A 14,151-nucleotide genomic window follows, 5' to 3' on the forward strand; every position below is an offset into this window, starting at 1 on the left:
GAAATCACTCACCTATGAACACTAACTCCATTGCAGCCGCGCTCTCAAAGCAGCAGCCACGAAGACTGTTGTGGCCCCCAGGCTACAGAAGCTAACAAGACTTTGGTTTCAAGCCAAATCCATCAACAAAAAGAAGGGGTAGCAGAATCTATGACACATCAGCCCGCACATCCACCAATCTTCGGAATGCCGTCAACCAACGGTCAGAATCAAACCATACCAGTGGTTTTAGTACGGCGGAAGCTCAACCGAGGGGACCAAACTTGGAGATACCAACGATTGAAGCTGATCCTCGGCCACCCTTAATACACAGTAGACGAAGGGGGAACTATGGCCGTAGGGGTACAGCCGGAACTCCCAATCAGGGATCAAACCAGTCCCACCGACTGATGGTAGAGCTCGAAGAATTGAAAAAGAGCCAGCAGGTCTACGCAGATGCCGTAGCTCTTCTGGCCAGGGAGAACCAAGACTTGAAAGATAGGATTGCCCAAAGCACGAAGACTAGCCAACAACTGGACGAAGCAAATTCTAAAGCACCAGAGCCTAATCGAGACCGAAGAATCATCCTAGCAAATGACGCCAGGGGAAGCAGTGCATCCGATCCGGAATATGCCACCGAAGAGTTAGACTATTATGACAGCGAAGATCGAAGAAAGAAACGCTCAACTGAGCATGAGAACGTGGGATATTACCGCGCAATGGAGGAGCTGCGTGATGATGATGGCTGAGATCAGGCAGTTAAAAGCCAGACAAGGCGGAGGAAGGCTTGAAGAGGTGATGAAAGAAGCTAACTCCACGCCCCTAACTCATCGCCTGGCAAATACCCCCATTCCGTTAAAGTGCCCTGTCCCAACTTTTGAATGCTACGACGGATCCAGTGATCCCGCGGCACATATCCGGTATTATAACGTATCTTAGCCCCCGATGGAGTCAAACGACGCCGTCCTCTGTAGATATTTCCCATCAAGTCTGAAGGGATCTTTGTCTTGGTTTGACAACCTGCCACCTGATTCCATCAACTCCTACGATCAACTCGCAGAGAAATTCTTGAGGACATACATGTACAACAAAGCTGTCAACACTGGAATGGATAAACTTTTTTCTCTGGCAATTGGTACAAGGAGAACACGAGGGAATACACCAACAGATGGCACAAGATCTGCCAAGCCATAGGGAGTGTGGATCCCGTAGTAAGTATCAACTGCTACAAGTGGGGATTAGACCGAATGAGTCCACTATTTGTTGAGATCACGGAAGCGTACCTAAGACAGAAGGAGATCTTCGAATAATTATTGAGAAGTACGCTCGTCTTGAAGAAATCCAGCGTGAGAACCCGAGGGCACACACGCAGAGGTCTCACCGTACCAATTCCGCAGAACAAACCAGCGGGGCCAAAAGAAATAGCTCAGTGGAACGGCCTCACGAAGATAGGAAGGAACGAAGAGATGAACGACGAAAAGACGATCGAAAATTCGAAGATCAGGTTTACACGAAGCTCAATGCTAGCTACGCTCGGATCTTGCGAGAGATCAAAGGAAGGGAAAATTTGGAGTGGCCGTGGTCTAAGGGAAAACAGCCCCCAAGAACCGAGAAGTCTAAAGATTACTGTGAGTATCATTGCTTCAATGGACACCAGACCGAGAAATGCAAAAACCTCAAAATAATGATCCAAAAATTGATTGATGCTGGCGAACTCAAGCATACATACGAAAGGAGTCACCGAGGACAGATCCAAACGACCAAGCAAGTCCAACTTCCAGAGGGAAACCGCACAATCAACACCATCTCGTGTTCCGAAGCCGCAGGGCCCTCCTTACAGCGCAGATAGGAAAGAGGCTACGGAAGCAATTCGAAGACCACTGCGAATTATATAAGATTGATGGCGTAGAGGTGGACGAGCACGAAGAGTGGATGGACGCACCTATTCTTCGATACTGAAGATATCGAAGAAGATATGGAAGACCATAACGATCCCTTGGTCCTCACACTACCAGTGGCGGATGTAACCTCAAAAAGATCCTCATCGACGGGGGAAGCTCAGTGAACGTTCTATTCTACGACGCCTTCAAACGGATGAAGCTCCATGATGAACACTAATGACCTCTTATTACACCATCTACGGGTTCAATGGAGCGCCCACAAAGCCATTGGGAGACATCGTGTTGCAGGTGAACGCCGGGCCCATGAAAGTAGAAACACGATTCAGCGTGGTTGACGCCCATCCCCCTATAACGCCATTATTGGACGAAAGTGGTTACATAAACTCAAGGAGTGGCGGCAACTTACTACCAATATCTCAGGTTCCCTACACCTGAGGGAGTGATGGAAATCAAGGGAGATCGGGTCTCTGCAAAAGAGTGCCAACCACTCAGGATCGTATCAACAACGAACAAGAAGAGCAGCGAAAAACCCGAAGAATAAAAATAAAGAAGCCGAAAGAAAAGGCCATAGACCTGTTCCTCAAGGAAACCACAGGGAGGGGTTGACAAAAGATGATAATGTCCTAAACACAGAAACAGTACTTCAGCAGCCAACGAAGGACAGAAACATACCAAATAGCAATCAAAGAACGTCCCAGTCCTCGGGGACCGAAGCCGGTGTTCACACCAGTAGAGCCCGTAAAAGAAATCAACATAGGAACGGAAGAAAACCCGAAGATGATCAAAGTAGGGACCATAATGGACGAAAGAAGAGAAGATTCCTTAACCAAATTACTTAAAGAATACGCGGATGTATTCGCCTGGAAGTAGGAGATATGCCGGGGATTGATCCGAAAATAATCCAACACGAGCTGCGCATCAAACCAGGCACGCCACCTTTCAGGCAGAAAATAAGAAAAGTTGCACCGAGTATCATAAGGCAGTGGAAAAAGACTTCGGAAACTACTAGAAGCAGGTTCATCAAGGAAGTCAAATACCCTACATGGATCTCCAACATGGTCGTCGTTCCTAAGAAAAATGGAGGGGTTAGGATATGCATCGACTTTACTAACCTCAACAAGGCATGTCCAAAGGACAGCTATCCCCTGCCAAGCATAGATCAGCTGGTTGAAGCAGTAAGGATACGAAGAGCTGTCATTCATGGATGGATATTCTGGTTACAACCAAGTAGCCCTGGCAGAAGAAGATCAACTACACACAGCATTCTACACCCCGCATGGCCTTTATTGCTACACTAGAATGCCCTTTGGACTTCGAAACGCAGGGGAACGTACCAAAGAATGGTCGATGCTATCTTCAGGCCATGGATTGGTAGTACCTTAGAAGTCTACGTTGATGACATGCTCGTCAAAAGTAAGCTGCGCAAAGATCACCACCAGGATCTGAGAGATATCTTCGAAGCAATGAGGAAACATCACATGAAAGTAAATCCAGAAAAATGCACTTTCGGTGTCACCTCAGGGAAATTCCTCGGATATCTGGTAACAAAAAGGGGCATTGAGGTAGACCCAGCGAAGATTCAGGCCATAGTAGAAATGCCATCCCCGAAGAATTTAAAAGAAGTGCAGAAGCTCAATGGGTCCATAGCAGCCCTTGGCAGATTTATTGCCCGATCCTCGGACAAATGCAAACATTTTTTCAGTACTCTCAAAAAAGGGAGTAAGTTTGAATGGACCGCAGAATGCGAAGAAGCCTTCCAAAAAATCAAAGAACACCTGGCTTCAATTCCAATCCTGCAAAAGCCTGATCCTGATGAGGTTTTGGCATTTTACATAGCAGCGACAGAAGTCGCAGTTAGCGCAGTGTTGGTCAAAACCAATACGAAGATAGAACAACCTATCTATTATGTCAGTAAGACCCTCAATTCTGCGGAAAGGAACTACACAAAGATCAAACAACTTATCCTGGCATTGGTGTGGGCTACTCAAAAGCTGAGAACCTATTTCCTAACTCACTTCATCCGTGTCCCATGCAAAGCACCACTGGAAGCAGTCCTCAAAAGCGCGGGAAAAGTAGGCAGAATAGCCAAGTGGAACACCCACCTGGACCAATTCAACATCATTCATGAAATTCAACATTCCCAAAAATCCCAAGTTTTGGCGGATTTCTTAGCAGACCTCCCCCTGGACAACGACGAAGAGATTAAGGGAATACCAGAAGCCGATGAAGAAAGAAAGGATCCAATTGATGTCCTCGAACCCGCGAGTCAAAGACAATGGGAAGTCTTCGTCGATGGTTCCAAAAATAAGGAAGGGGCAGGAATAGGCATTGTCATCACCACCCCAACTGGAGAAAGGATCGTACAGGCACTCAGGTTAGAATTCAAAGAGCATACTAACAACATCGTCGAATACGAGGCAGTCGTACATGCCCTTCGCTTAATAATAGAGATGAGGGTAACCGATGTAAGACTGACAAGTGATTCACATCTTTTCATACGGAAAATAGGGCTCGAGTACAATGTGTACGACGACACCCTCTTAGCTTACATGGCCTTGGTCCAAACATTGGCATCACAAATTCCGAACATCAAATTCCGGCATTTATGCAGAAGGGATCTCAGGCACGCGGATACCCTAGCATATATATATCATCCATGCTGAAGGACAAGATTATTGAATCTATCAAGATCACAAGGGTATACGAACCCTCGATTACAACACAATTTTCCTTTGCTACAAATCAATATACAGTGGAAGAAAATGTCGAAGATCAGGTGGGAGAAGACATCCGTGACGATTTTGACGAAGAAGATATCCTTTCAAGAGCAAATCAAGACGAAGATTTCAGCAACGAAGATGATTGGAGAATGATGATCCATGCATTCCTCAAGGATGGAACCCTACCCGCGGATCACAAACTAAATAGGAAAATACTCTCTAAAGTAGGAAGATATGACCTTCGGGATGGAATCCTGTACAAGATATCTTTCCTCGGTCCGTTACTACGCTGCTTATCCAGGAAAGAGGGGAATCGAATTCTAAACGACATCCATTATGGTGATGCAGGAAATCATAGCGGCATGAGATCACTAGCCGACAAAGCAAAAAAGCAAGGATATTACTGGCCCACAATGGTACAAGATGCCGCAAGAATGTCCAGACGATGTGAAGAATGTCAACGTTTTAACATGCACCAGCAACAACGTTGAATTCTATAGATAGTCCGTGGCCATTCGCAAAATGGGGCATAGATATTGTGGGGCCTTTCATCGAAGGATCAGGGAAAAGACGATTTTTGATAGTAGCCACGGACTACTTCAGTAAATGGGTGGAAGCCAAAGCCTTAGCCAGGATCAGAGACGTGGACGTGTTTACTTTCATATTCCAAAACATTATTTGCAGATTCGGCATACCGGCGGAAATCGTGTCTGATAATGGTAAACAGTTACAGGGGAAAAACATAGACATGCTCTTCGACACTTTCAAAATAAGGAAAAACAAGTCCACCCCCATATACCCTCAAAGAAACGGACAAGCGGAAGCTACCAACAAGACCCTCGCCCTTATACTCAAAAAGCAGTTAGACGAACACAAGGGGCGATGGTGTGAACAGCTACACAACGTATTATGGGCATACATGACAACACGAAGATCTGCCACTGGGGAATCCCCGTTTCTCCTCACTTATGGAGCTGAAGCAGTCATCCCAACAGAGATCCTCATGCCAACCACAAAGACCGAAGCATGGGATAAAAACCTCACAACAGATATGATGTTAGAGAGACTGGACGACCTGGAAGGAAAGAGGGAAGCAGCATTGCAGAAGATGGAAAATTATCAACGGAGACTAGCGAGGGAGTACAACAAAAAGGTAAAGCTTCAAAATTTTGTAGAGGGGCAGTATGTGCTAAGAACAATCCCGCAGTATCAACGACAGAAGAAATGGGGAAAGTTAGCACCTACGTGGGGATGACCTTTTATAATACACGACATTTCGGGAAACGGTTCCTACTATCTTCGCAATCTGAAAGGCGAGGTCCTCCGGCACCCTTGGAATGCTAAATGGCTCAAACCGTACTACCCATAGGAGCAGCGCATCTTTGCATCTGCGTGAAGAATACCAGAAGAAGAAGGCAGCGTAACTGCTTTACATGTTTCTATCTCTGGACGAGGAGTAGCAGGCCTCAACCTATCTATCAAACAAACTTTTTGGAAAATCTTCAAGCAAACGAAATGGTCAAAAGTCCCGCTGGATGAACGCATGTACATTACATAATAAATTAACAATATTGGGGAAAGTAGTTAATCTACAATCTCTCAGGGCTCCCCTATCAGTGTCTATGAGTGTAAGACCAGGGGAAGGCACTCAGAAGAAAGAGATACCCAACCAATTTTAAGGCAGCGGGTCGACGGAATGGGTGCATGTAAATATTTTCAAATAAGCATTCCATATCCTAGAACGCTGCCTCGGCCCCCACCGTTTGGGAATCCTCTGGCCCAGGATTCGCCAGCGGGGTGACAGGTCTCAAGACGATCACGAAGGTATTTACCTTCGGTGTCGCACCCAAACACTCTCAACTTTTTACAAAGCAAGTTATTTATAGTTTAACACTTCACAATACTTGAAATAAAAAGATGAATTGATAACGCAGGTATGACAAAAGGATGATCCATTTCATAAAGAGTTGATTATAAGACTCGACAAATATAGAAAAACAGGAAACAAATCAAAAAATGATCCGAAATTATATAATCAACGAGGATCAACTTCCTATGACTAATAAAAGAAATCTACTTGGACGACACAACTCCATCAACAGGGTTGTCTCCGCGAGACGAGGGTACGCTACCACCAGAAGAAGGCCCAGAAGAACCAGGCAAAGACGCGGGGAGGGGACGGCGCGGATAGTTCTTGACAAGTCCATGTTCGACTTTAAGGCCAAGTTCAATCTTATCCAGGACTTTGTTTGTCTCTTCAGCCAGCTGACATCGAGCCTTATAAGTGATAACAGCGGTCCGCTGATGGGCTTGAGACAACAATACAGATAGGCGTTCCGCCTCTTTGGAGGCAATCTCCGCTGCTTCCCCACGAGACGCGGCCAACCCTTTGAAATGATTGGTTTGTCCTTCCTGCTGCACTAAGGCAGATTGAGTCTTTTTAAGCTCATCATTTGCTGCGTGAAGCTGTCCCTCGAGTGCTGAAAATAAAAGATACCAAGGGGTTAAAACGAAGAAATAACAGAATCACACTCGATAAAACGAGGTTATACCTTCGACATTAGCCGAAGCCTCCTCATACTCATTGACAACTGCGTCCCGAGCCTCATCGAGAAAGTCATATTCGGTGGATAGTTTCTCATAATCCGCTTGAAGGTTCGTAAGAGCAAATTGACTGGCGTCTAAATCTACCTGCTTCATCGAATCCAAGTGACGAAGATGGTTGACTTCATCATTCACCTCCCCCATCCTTTTATGAAGTCGATACACATTCATCTCAAGATCTCTTTCAGACTCCACTTGGCGAGCAACATCCGCTCGAGACGCTTCTAGGGCTTTACTAAGAGCACCAGCCTCGGCCCTAGCATTATCTCTTTCCTCGGAAATACGCATCATACTATCCCTAACCCCGGGGCCTAAGAAAGAACGAGCATGTTGTAACTCTCCTTCTAAAAAGCGCACTCTATCCTCTAAGTCTGAAGCATGTTCTCGAGCATCACGAAGGTTGTCACGCGTCCATAGAAGCGTACCATTAAACAAACAACGGTCATGATTTTACTTATTTTGCATATCAAACATCAGTGTTCGCTTTTCACGCCACTCAGCGGATAAGGCGTTGAGCTCATCAGCACGAGCATTCCACTTTACGTCTTCGCTCTTCAACTTACCCACCAACTCTGCAATACGGGATTTCTGTCGTTCCCTTTCTTTCCGAAGCCATATCAACTCGGGGATTCCACCCACTGAAGATAGGGTGGGGAGACTCAGACAGAACACTAAAATACAGATAGGGAATCACAAGGAGTGAAAAATCCGTAAAATACAAACCTGTGATGGACGAGACACTTCTACGAGTCTGCTCCAATTCGTCGCGGACTATAGCAAGTTCTGAACGAAGATTCTCCTCAGCGTTACCCAGCTGTTCTATTTCCTTCAGTCGGCCCCTCAGGTCATTTATCTCCGCTTCAGCTGCAGACAGCTCCTCTTCCCTATGACGAAGCTTGGCCTCCAACTTTAGAGACTTGGCCTTAAAGAATTGGTATAGAACATGGTTACAATGTTCGCTCCTCATCATCTGCGTCACAAACAACAAACAGTATTATACCCAAGGGATCAGATATCACGAAGAACACAATGCGCGGATAACATAAAAAGGGTACAAGGATTTACCTCTAAAACACGCTGCTGGGGAAAACCGTACTGGTACCCATCAGCTATGGCCATCATATCAGCAACGGATGCGGTAGGGTCAACCACTAAATTAGCTTCCGACGCTCTAAGATCCTTCTCACACATCTCAGCAACGCGGGCTTCCGAAGACAGTTGCATCATTCGATGAGTATAAGCGTCGGAATTCTTCTCACCAGCAATTACGGGGGCAGGGTTAGGGACGAACATCAGGTTCTTCTTCTTTAGCCAAGCCAAAATGGCATCTTCACCTTCAGGCATTAGCGAGAAAGGAAACTCCTCGGAAGAATACTCAACCGCAGACTTCCCCTTGGCGGTCATCTCATCACCCGCACAAGTCTCGACGTTACCACCCTCAGCATGATCACCTGCGTTCTCAGCTTGCTCATCAGCGGTACCTTCTTTGCCAAGGTCCCCAAGCACATCCCAATCATCATGTGGGGAAAGCAAGGAGAAGTCCTCGACAAGACCCATGGCAGCAGTCACATCGAAGGATTCCCCCACGGAATATATCCTGCCGAAAGAGAATTCTGGGGAAATTACGGGTAAAGTACCCGCACCAACAGTGTCATCACCAACAGGGGGATATCCAATCCCACCAGTACCACCGACAGTAACATTACCCTCACCATCACTACCCGCGACAACTTTTTCTTCAAGATCACCACCCGCGGCAACTTCAGCCTCACCATCACCACCAGCGGCAACTTCTTCTTCATTACCACCTTCGTCATCAGGGTGATAAGTGTCGTTACGCTCCTCTCCGTTGGATACTTCTTCATCCTCGCCATACCCTTGGTTTACGGGACTCGTAACCTCCTCATAACCCTCAGCCTCACCGATAACCGCAGTAGAAGATTGTTTGGGACCAAGTTTCTTATTCTTCGACACCTACAAACCATTATACATCCCACAAAGGCTCATTTTTTTCCTTACTTAAAAAATCAAAATTACTCCAAGCAAGGAAAAAGGGGCAAAAAGATAGAGAATATAAGAAAAAACTATACCTTGACAGCAGCAACACTCTTTGATGGATGGATAGCACCAGAACCCTCCTCCTCATCTCCATCAACTACATCAAGAGCATAAGGGAAATTCATGCCCGCGAAATTAGGACGCCAAGGACAGAAATCTCCATAACGAGCAGGAGGAGTTTCACGAGGCTTGCTATTTTCATCTCGAGTCATCACGAGTAGGAGCCTGCGTACTCCTAGAATCTTCACGAGGACGAGAAGAGGTGCGGTTAACAACATACCTATACCCAGAGGGACCCTTCGGCATATCCCCTTTTTTAGAAGGCATAATCTTCACACCGGAGGAAGACGAAACCCTATGACCCCGAGGATCAGACTGCGAAGACTTATGAAGACCTTCCCCAAGTGGAGATCTATCAGGATCTCTACGCGGAGGGGATCTTGGCGGACTAGACGGCGGAGTTTGGTAAGGAGCCCGCGGACGATCAGACATATCTACAAGGAAACACAAAAACAGTTTAGAGAAGAATACGAGGAGATCACTAAAGATCAAAAACCCATAATTGATGGTTCATTCGGATAAACATGAGAAACCCTAAGAAACTAAAAAAATACTCCATCCTAGGATAATACTCATACCCAGACTCACAGACGCTGTAGACAAAGAACAGGGGCAATCATATATGCTTCGACATATATGATCTTCATCACAAAACCAAGAACACAGCAGCAGGAGACAAACGAATAAAAATACAGATAAAACAATGGTGAACAACCGATAAGAAAATCCCATACCTGTATAAAAGAGGACGACAAGCACTAACTGCAGTAGAAGAAAGGAGGGTCGGAGGTATCAACAGATACATGGGCAGCAACAATCAAGAACAAAAGAAGCAGAAGAAAGAAACAGAAAATTGAATGCTATATTCCTCACAAGGACGGTGATAGTAAATGACTAAAGAACAAGAACAAGAAAACAAGAAGAGAATGAACACTGACAAGAAGAGGATAAAAGTTTTTTTCACATTCTCTTTCCTATTTATGAAGCTAGAGAAGACAATAACTGCTCCTCGTTTCAAGGAACAGTTACAGGAGAAGTTAATGCAAAGTGGGAAACGTGTAGGACTACCATTATTCTTCAAAATTGTGAAATACTCCCAAGTTAGAAGAAGAGGGGCAAATTGTATGTACACTTCTCATCATCCTTCACGTTTATAGAAAGAGACACGTGGAAGGCATGTGAAGCGAGACATCGAAACATGATAGCAGGCATTTCATCAAAAGATAACATCGGTCAGCAGATCTGACGGTCAGGGACAAAGGACCACAGAGGTATGATGGCACAGAGGAGCACCAGATAATACCCCTTGGGTATTAACGCGCCCAATCCCGAGGAAGATCCCAGATCAATGGCCGAGAGGAAGTTTGGCTGACACAGATGTGACCAGACAAAGAGACGCTTGTCTGACACGAGCAGACATCCATCTTCCCGCATTAAATACCAAAGAGATATACACGTGTCGATCAGCTCGTGGAAGAAGCGAGGATAATACTTCGTGTTCAAGCTCAACCCGCGGCCTATACCGAAGACCTTTGCGTAATAAGCACAAAGCACAAGAAGATAAGATTACAACGGCACTTCAGAGATGGGATCCACGTTCTCTCCCTATAAATACCCCTCTCCAATAAGAGAGAAGGGGAAGACCATTTTGGAGAGCAAATAGAGGATAGCATAGGAGAGAGAAATAGGAAGAGTAAGTGATCCCCCTACTTCCGCAGACCTGTGTATACTCAAAAGTCGTTCGACTATCTTTGTAACCATTCAGTACATAGTAAAACACCAAGCCCCGTGGATGTAGGTCTTAGTGTTGAACCACGTAAATCCATCTCATTTACATTTCAACACTTTACATTCAGCGTTAAACTTCATATGCTCTATGTTTACACTTGATTCTTGATTTATTTCTGTATACGAACATTATTTATGATCATATCTGACTAGACAATGACAAGCCCGAAGGGGCTTTGAGTCAATGAATCGATATAATCATGTCGATACGCACACAATGTACGATTCTAGAATTAGGACGTGTGCGAATATTGTTTGCGAACACATGGTTGGCTTCGTAATTTTTGTGTTCACAGGATGTTTAAATAGGTTAGGATTGCCCATAAGTTATATCCTTTCCGGGTTTTCTTAATTGCATACTTATTACAAAACACTACAAGTTTGGCTGCTCAAAAAATCTATACTCTCCTTACTAAAATAAAAGCATTCACTCTAAAGTTTATAGGAAAGTCACAGTTGTTCCCAAAATCTCTGCTAATTGTGTATCTATTCTCTCTAGCCTTTGCGTACTTTTCAATCAGCAACATGTGAGTCTATTGAGAGTCACTTTTAAAATTATTTACAGACCGCCTGAAGAAACGTTTAAAAAGGCCGTCCTCTCAAATAATCTCTCTCCAAAACCTGCATCCTATAAATCTCCAGAGGCAGGCCCACCCATAAGTGAGGAAGCGGTTTTTTGTTGGCGGTTTGTGAGGCGGTCTGTCCAGAACTACTTAATCACAAACAACTCTGTGGGATTCAAATTAATTGCTATAAAACCCACAAACAAGTATATGTTCCGATATGGTTTAGCTGGGACGGCTCGTTAAAAATAGTAAGCTCAAAAAATTACGAGGAAAACATTTTTCTAACAATCAACCACCGATAATAATTTTGCTACCTTTTCAGTACATGAATTAATATACCCGCATCACTATCTACTAAACATCCGTCGGTCCTCTTTTAGAAAAGGGAAATGCTGGAGGGAAATGCTGGAGGGAAATGCTGGACATAACTTATGATATATCCCCGGGCACAAACACAATACAATAAAACCTCTGTCTAAGAATCTTTTATGTACCACAAAAAAATATTTCTATATTGGAGTTATTCTTATATGGAGGTGTACTTTGAATAGACCGAAGAAAATATGAAATACATGTACTCGAAAAATACATACATATGGAAACAAAAAAATGCATTTATGTAAATATAAATAGTTAACTGAGAATTTTATTTTACATATAACAATATATGAAATAAATCCACATAAAACTCAACTTTGACACTGAAAATTAACGAATCAAATCATACGAGTGACAAAAATTTGTATTGTTGTGCACAAAACAGCAAAGAATCCACTTTGAAGCAAAATGATCATGTAAAATGGTTGTAAGAATCTCTTCATCTGAAATTTTGATGTATCACAAGACCTATATTAGTTATATCATACTGTCAATTATTCTTATATGGAGGTAGGTTCCTTAAAACGGGACCGGAAAAAATTATGACTTATTCTAATATGGAGTTTATTCTTAAATATAACTTGCCCAAATCAGGACCGGAAATCTTTATTCTTATACGAAGTTTATTCTTATATGGAGTATTCTTCCGGTGAGATTTTAATATACCGAGTATTGATGATTCATCTAAAGTGACCCACCATACTACCCAATCAGTTTATTGCTAAAAGTGACGGGTATTAATAAAAATGTCGGGTCTAAGTCTTTTGTAGTTGGGAATTTTGAATTTCCACTGTAATTTGCTATTTACCATATGATATAAGCATTTCGACTGGGAAATTTAGCTATTACAGTTGGGAATTTCCTAGCCGTAAATCCAATTTCTTTTTCATTATTCTTTTTCTAGAACTATATACGTCTAGGAAAAACTTAACCATGGACAAAAATTTATGGTTGGGATTAAAAAATTTCCAAACGTAAACCTATTTTATGGATGAGAATCACTATTTTTTCAGGCGTAATAGTAAATTAAGGTTGAAAATATAAGAACTCCTGGATGTAAGCAGTTTCAAAAAACACGATTTTAAACTCTAACTGATCGAATCTCGCCTTTTAACGAATCAAGAGCATAAATAAATGATGGGTTTTTCAATTGTTATCTTATAGCAGTCATTTTTGGAGTATTAATTTCTATTTCAACTCCTTTATTCACCAATTCTCCATTTTCTATTCGAGAAATATTTTATTTGAAAATCGATAATGTATCAAAGAAAGAAAGAAAAGCTCGAGATGAAGGGTGACAGAGAAGAACATGAGAGGAAATAAAAGAGAGGGGTTAATTTTTTTTTCGTTTTTGCTTTTGAATTAGATTTAGGTTAGTTATATGAGAAGCGTACTTTTGACTTTTTCCTATGTTCCCATATCCATATTAAGTATATTTCAATACTATGTTCCCATATCCATATCAAGTATATTTCAATCCTACGAAGTGCCAAAAACCTATCTTTGCAGCCTGAACAGCAGGATCCAAAATTATGGGTCGCTCCACGTGTATAAAAAGAGCAAATCATGGATCTCTTTTTAAGACAACAAAAACCCGGGCCGTCACGACACGGGTCATATCCTAGTAAAGGTTATAATCAAATCTCTTTGGCTGAAGAAGATCAAGAACATACCGCTTTCTTCGCACCAAGAGGTTTATACTGTTATACGAAAATGCCGTTTGGATTGAAGAATGCGGGTGCGACATATCAAAGAATGGTAGAGAAAGTATTTGAAAAGTGGATACATAAAACATTAGAGGTTTATGTATATGACATTATAATTAAGAGTAAAGAGGCGAAGGATCATGTTGACGATTTGCGAAAAATATTTGAACAGATGCGACAATTCAATATCAAAGTGAATCCAGAAAAATGTGTCTTCGGTGTATCATCAGGAAAAAACTTGGGTTATATAGTGTCCAAGAAAGGAATAGAAGTTGATCCAGAAAAAGTACATGCAGTTAGAGATATGCCACCCCCTGCAACGGTGAAAGATGTTCAAAAATTAAATGGGTTGATAGCCTCGTTGGGAAAGTTTATCTCGCGTTCTTCGGAT

The sequence above is a fragment of the Papaver somniferum genome, chromosome 8, assembly GCF_003573695.1.
Source record: "Papaver somniferum cultivar HN1 chromosome 8, ASM357369v1, whole genome shotgun sequence".
In the NCBI taxonomy this organism is placed as follows: domain Eukaryota; kingdom Viridiplantae; phylum Streptophyta; class Magnoliopsida; order Ranunculales; family Papaveraceae; genus Papaver; species Papaver somniferum.